Consider the following 7,522-nt stretch of genomic DNA (forward strand, 5'->3'; position numbering starts at 1 on the left):
CCATCTGCCCCCTCCTTCAGAAAAGCACCAACACTATTGTTAATGTGGCCCATGGAGAGAACAGGGGGAGCTGGATGGATTAGGCAACATCTGGCATTAAATTCCAGGTTTATTTATGAGTAACAGCAAAGCAGGCTGCAGTTTAAGAGACACACAGGTTACCTGATAATGTCTCCATAGGCTTTGTTTTGAATAATTATCAGGTTGTTGTTGTAATAAAAATAACAGACACAAAACCACAATGTGTTTCACCCCAGGAACCTCCATTTCAGCCAAAACCACAACAGTAACTAGACAATGATGGAGGTGTCAAGTATTTGTTACACCACTCTCTAAAGGATTATAGCCTTGTAGAATAACCTTGTAGAATATCCATCCTTGTAGAATAACCTTGCTTATTCTTATAGCTTCTTTTTTCTTATAGCATTACATATATATAATCTATGCATAAAGCAATATATAGTTTAATACCATTCAATGTAAATAATGAGTTATATTAACTCATTTTTCATGGGAGAAATAGAGATGACTGCATCACAAGACTCTCAGCTTCTATTACTAGACTTAACAAATAAAAGTCTCCATCTTGAGGCTGAATCATGCAAACAAAGAACCATCACCCAGATCCATATTCTCCAGTAGAGGGCGCTCCTGGCACAACCAAATGGAAGAAAGTAAAATATACTATTTTCAAAATATTTTATATCCCAAAAATATACTCCCTAGGAACATCGACCCATGCAGCACGTGTTTATCCAAATTAATTTGTTTACATTTTACATTTATTCAATAGACAGAGACTTATCTAAATTGCAAACCAGACAGTTGCACAAGCTCAGAGCTTTAACTCTCTATTCAAAATATTATAGAGCAGAGATTTTTACCCCTTTCCCTGGATGCCTCATAATCCACTCCACAACTCCTCAGTCTGGTTACACACACACACACACACACACACACACACACACACACACACACGCTATCAGGTAACCTATTTATTATGGAGACATTATCAGGTAACCTGTGTGTCTCTTAAACTGCAGCCTGCTTTGCTGCGCACACACACACACACACACACACACACACACGTGTGTGTGTGTGTGTGTGTGTGTGTGTGTGTGTGTGTGAACACTGTGCAATAGTCTTAGGCACCCTATTTTTTGGACAAACTTTGTTATAGTTTGTTATTTGTTTATTTTATAACTTTTACGTTATCGAGTCAGGACAAAAATAGTTTAGATTTCCAAACATTAATTATAAAGTTAAGTAAAGTTATAAAGTGGAATAGTTCCTAGCCTAGCTCCAGTTCCTCTAGAGACTTTGACTGTCACACTTGCTTCTTATTTTTTGCAGCAAAACCCAGCAGACTTCATTATGTATTTGTTTTTATTACTTTTTTTGTCTGGAAAGTATCCCCTTAAGTTTTATATATATATATATATATATATATATATATATATATATATATATATATATATACACACGCACACACATTTTATTGTTCCTTTAATACACAGCATGAATATACAAGCAAAAAAAACCCGTCTCATTTAATTGTAAACCCATAAATTATAATTATTATTATAATTATTTTAATTATTATTATAAATTATTATCTTCCAGAACACATTGCTGGAGAACAGCAATGCTCAGTTCTTTACTGATCACTGTCTTTTGTGTTAAAAAGCATGTCCATGATCTTTTCACTGCCACAAGAGGGCAGTCACACACTGTGTACTTCTCATCTCATCTCATTATCTCTAGCCGCTTTATCCTGTTCTACAGGGTCGCAGGCAAGCTGGAGCCTATCCCAGCTGACTATGGGCGAAAGGCGGAGTTCACCCTGGACAAGTCGCCAGGTCATCACAGGGCTGACACATAGACACAGACAACCATTCACATTCACACCTACGGTCAATTTAGAGTCACCAGTTAACCTAACCTGCATGTCTTTGGACTGTGGGAGAAACCGGAGCACCCGGAGGAAACCCACGCAGACACGGGGAGAACATGCAAACTCCGCACAGGAAGGCCCTTGCCGGCCCCGGGGCTCGAACCCAGGACCTTCTTGCTGTGAGGCGACAGCGCTAACCACTACACCACCGTGCCGCCCACTGTGTACTTAGGATTCTTAATACAGTACAGTATTAATATGTAACTCTCATTTATTCTGGTATGGGGTGCCAGAATTAAAAAATAAAAAGGGCCATATTTTGATATAATGACTTCTGTAAATTTTTCTTTACATGCTTACAACACATCTCACACACGCTCAAACAGGCAGATAGACAGGCAGGCATAATTTAATGAAACAGACGCATACACATACAGTTATTTCTGTAATTTAAGAAAAAAGAACACTCAAATTTTTGCATTTTACATTTCACACATATTTCCTGATACCTTTGTTTGCAAATTGTAACTGTAGAAATTTTAACAATTTCTCATTTTTATGCACACAAGAAGCCTTTTCAAAGTATCTCTATCAATATCAGGATATAGTCTTGGTGTCATCTTCATATCGTTTGAAAAGAAAATCCATGGTCTCATCCGTTACTACCAAACAGGGTTTTTCATCTTTGGGGACTCACATCTTTGTCCCTGAACCCACTGTAGCCTCAGATTCCTGATTTTGGCTGACAGGAGTGGAACCTGATGTGATCTGCTGTTGTAGCCCCTCTGACTCGAGATTCAATATGTTGTGTGTTCTGAGATGCTTCTCTGCTCACCATGGGTGTAAAGAATTATGACGGTACTATAGACTTCCTGTCTTCCTAAATGAGTCTTGTTCCTTTCTACAGCAAGGTGTTTCAGCCCACAGAAATTATTCTTACTGGATTTTTTTCTAGCATCATTCTGTTGTAACAATCATGCCAGGATCCAGTGAAACTCTTAAAGCATATATGCAGAGCCATGGCCTCACTTTCGTTTATAAATGCCTTGAGACCTGAAGAGTGGCACAGGAATAGTTTTAAGCATTAACAATAAATCTAATATAGTAATTTTTATGATTAAAGTGATGCATATAGGTAGCAGTCTGAGTGAATGACCTTGACATCCGTAACGTCACAGCAGGATGCCTATCAGTCTCATCGCCATTTCCGCTATACTAAAACACAGAGCTGACTGCAACTCCAATCCTCCATTCTGAGCTAATTTATCACCATGCCACGCAGATGTGTTGCTGGCCGGTGCAGCAACACAACAGAAGGTGGATTTACGTTGCATTCATGGCCCAAGAATGTTCAAACTGCAAAGATTTGGACGCGTTTTGCGAGAAGTTCATGGGCACATTGGGCGACTATGAAGTGGTCGCTCCTCTGCTCTGCACATTTTACTGAAGACTCGTACGAGACCTCTGATCTGTTGATAGAGTTGCCACCCGTCCCGTAAAATACGGAATCGTCCTTTATTTGGCAATTAAATCTTGTGTCCCGTATTGAACCGATACGGGACGCGATTTGTTTCGTATTTTCATAAATGTCCAATACACATGTCTGTCTCACACATATCAACACTAAATCTAACAATAATGAACAAAATAAAACAGGAAATACTACGTTGCGGGATCTACCCAGGACACAAACCCCTCCCCTCTGTGTCACTCTCTGTGAGTCTGTGCCTGGCTGCCTGCGTCACTGTGTGTGGCGCTGTCACGGTTGCCTAGAGACAGACAACACACACTGGCGCTGCTCAAAAAACCCGGGCCTTTTAAAAATGTCTGCTGCACCTGGGACTCCACCACGTCCTCAAAAGCATAAACGCTTACAAAAATACAGAAGTGAGTGGGAAGAGGCACATCCTTGGCTGGACAGCGTGAGTGGAGACGACTACAGAGCAAACTGTAAAGTCTGTCGGTGAGTGTTTTCAGTGGCGTACGGTGGGCTGTCTGACATTAGACAGCATTCGTCAGGAGAGCAACCAGAGCATTTTTTAACATAGTTACATAGCCACATTTGGTCTCCTAGTCAATGCCAAACCAGCTTCACTGGGAGACCAAATTTTAAACCAAGTTATGTCTTATCATTTGGTTCAATCAGTTGCAATTAATTAACCAAGTACCATGTAAGTATACATTTAACAAGGAAAATGAAGATCTATGTTATAAGATATACACACGATCATGTTGGTTAAGAAAAACAAAACTAAAATTTGGTTACTGAAATGGCTGATGTCAGAATCCGGTGTCATTACTGTGTAACTTTGAGTGTCTTTGACATAACATTTGTGCTTTGTAATTGCTCTTGATAGCTGTGTAGTCACTGTAGTGTGTTTGTCTGTATGGTGATTGGTGAACCATTTTGCGTCACAGAATATACCGCAATGGTGCAGCTGCATGGACTCTGGGGCCTGTGATTGTATTGCCCAGACCAGTTTGTCTCCTAGTGGAAAATCCTTAAAAAATGCTCTGAGAACAACACTGCAGATATGTAAGAACGCAGAAGACACAAGCGTCAGTGTCACAGTTCTTTATACCCTAATCATCTCCTGAGAGTGATACGGTATGGGACATTATGTTATGATTGTCGTTTGTTTGATTGATTGTTTGTTTGAATTAATGATCATTCATCCGTCTGACTGGACGTGTTAAAAAGGATGACAGAGTTGATCCACAAATCAAGCTCTCACTAAACCTCACTCACTCACACACAGGACCCCTGTCTTCCACACTCACCCTGCCCCCTCGCTTTCTCATCCAACCACGTACTTGCCCGTACTATACACATTCACTGAGAATCAGAAAACACACAACATTATTATTATTATTATTATTATTATTATTATTATTATTATTGGGGCGGCACGGTGGTGTAGTGGTTAGCGCTGTTGCCTCACAGCAAGAAGGTCTGGGTTCGAGCCCCTGTAGAACAGGATAAAGCGGCTACAGATAATGAGATGAGATTATTCTTATTATTATTATACATTATTATTATTATTATTATTATTATTATTATTATTATTATTATTATTATTATTATCACACAGCATTCACATTATAATAGTAACAAATAAATAAATACATACATACATTTCCTAGATTAAAAATTTTATTTTATTAGTGTGGTTTACTTTAACTGTTTGGATGAAGGTTCACAAAGTCCCTACACCAAGAACAGTTATGCACTTACATTTACAGTGATATTAAGTCTCATCTCATCTCATTATCTCTAGCCGCTTTATCCTGTTCTACAGGGTCGCAGGCAAGCTGGAGCCTATCCCAGCTGACTACGGGTGAAAGGCGGGGTACACCCTGGACAAGTCGCCAGGTCATCATAGGGCTGACACATAGACACAGACAACCATTCACACTCACATTCACACCTACGGTCAATTTAGAGTCACCAGTTAACCTAACCTGCATGTCTTTGGACTGTGGGGGAAACCGGAGCACCCGGAGGAAACCCACGCGGAAACGGGGAGAACATGCAAACTCCACACAGAAAGGCCCTCGCTGGCCACGGGGCTCGAACCCAGAACCTTCTTATTGTGAGGCGACAGCACTAACCACTACACCACTGTGCCGCCCAGTGATATTAAGTTCTCAATATATTTAGATTATATTTTAACCCTTTGATGCAAAACATGGGTCAAAAGTGACCCGGCTGAGTTTTTATCTTCTATATCTTTGCAATTTCGCCTCCCTGGGGAGGTGTTCCAGGCATGTCCCCCCGGGAGGAGGCCCCGGGGAAGACCCAGGACACGCTGGAGGGACTATGTCTCTCGGCTGGCCTGGGAACGCCTCGGTGTTCTTCCCGAGGAGCTGGCCGAGGTGTCTGGGGAAAGGGAAGTTTGGGCTTCCCTGCTTAGACTGCTGCCTCCGCGACCCGGTCCCGGATAAAGCGGAAGAAGACGAGACGAGACGAGATCTTTGCAATAAATTAATTCCATCATTCAGTATTCAAGGTATTCCTCAATTAACTTGTTTTCGATCATCATACATCCTTTTTTATTTTTTCCTTTCTTACTTTTTGAATAAAAACCCTTTTCGTATCACTACCCTTCTAATGCACAACATGGGTCAAAAACGACCTGCATTCATTTTCCAGGTTATTTCATGTATGGCTGAGTGTTTCTATGATATACTTTTGAAATAAATTCATTTTGTCATTTACTTTTCCAAATATGCAGTAAATATCTTGTTTTTGTTTTGCACAAATCATCAGTTTTATTTTTCCTTTCTTAAGTTATGAACAAGCACAGCTTTTGTAATTCTAAATCAAGTTTACACACATGGGTCAGAAACGACCCGCATGCATTTACTCCAGCGTTTGGTGGGAACTGTGAATTGTGCTTGTGTCAGACATTTCACAGCTCAGCACAGCACCCTTTGCCCATCTCATACATGGAAGTAATGTTTTTCAATTGTTCTAACATTACCTTAGAAAAAAATGGATTATGTTTAGGTCACCTTGAGAGTGAGTAGATTACTTGTCAGAAAGTTACAAGTAATTACTATTAGCTACCGAGCTGTTGACATATTCTACTTTAGTTAGCTAATTTTATTGTAGTTGGCTTAGCTAACGACATAGTTAATAAATAAATAAATAACTGGCCCCATTCACTGCTAAAGTAATTACTTGAAATAAATTATTATTATAGTATTAAGACATTTAATTTTAAATCACACTTGGATGACCCATGTGTAGTAATATAAAAAGTATTTTTATTCATAAAGTAGGAAAGAAAAAATTAATTTAATGATTTGTGGTAATTAAAAACGATATATTTAAAGAATACTTGGAATATTCAATCATAAAATAAATTGATTTCAAAAGACAGAGCAAAGAAAAACTCAGTCAGCATGAAATAACCTGGAAAATGAATGCGGGTCATTTTTGACCCATGTTGTGCATTAGAAGGGGTGTGCATATGTTTTGCATCAAAGGGTTAAAAGTTCATTGTTGCCCACTTGTACATTATACATTTTTACAGCATTGGCAATAAAGCATTTCAAGCTTTAAATATGAGTAATTGCTTTCTTGATCACCCCTTTACTAAAAACACCTACAAAATAAAACATACCACTGCTGTGGGCACCCCACCCCATGGGAGTCGTGCCTGTGGTGGTCATGGCCCCAAGGAGCCGTGGTGGGCATCTCTTTTTTTTCATTTCTGAATGGTGGCAACCCTATCTGTTGAGGAGTGTACATGTATGGGTTTATGCATTGTGCCACTGCTACATGACTCACTGACTGGATAATTGCATGAATGAGCAAGAGGACCCGTTGTTCCTATTAAAGTGCCCAGCGAGTGTATATCTGAAAAAGATACATATAAATCCAAAGATAAATCTAGGGAGTAACTACAATGTACTTATATAATTAACTGTCAGTCCTGCATGCTGTGGCACGTGCACCTGAAGGCACGTCCCGGGCTGTGCGTGCGTCGAGCAGACTCCAGCACGCGCGCTGTTAACGACGCGCACCTGAACTTAATTAAGGAGCTATATGTGGACCTATTTAAGGACTGTTCAGATGCAGTATCACTGCGAAGTATCACGCTACGTCAGTACGCATTACTG

Source organism: Neoarius graeffei, chromosome 17, assembly GCF_027579695.1.
Source record: "Neoarius graeffei isolate fNeoGra1 chromosome 17, fNeoGra1.pri, whole genome shotgun sequence".
NCBI lineage: Eukaryota > Metazoa > Chordata > Actinopteri > Siluriformes > Ariidae > Neoarius > Neoarius graeffei.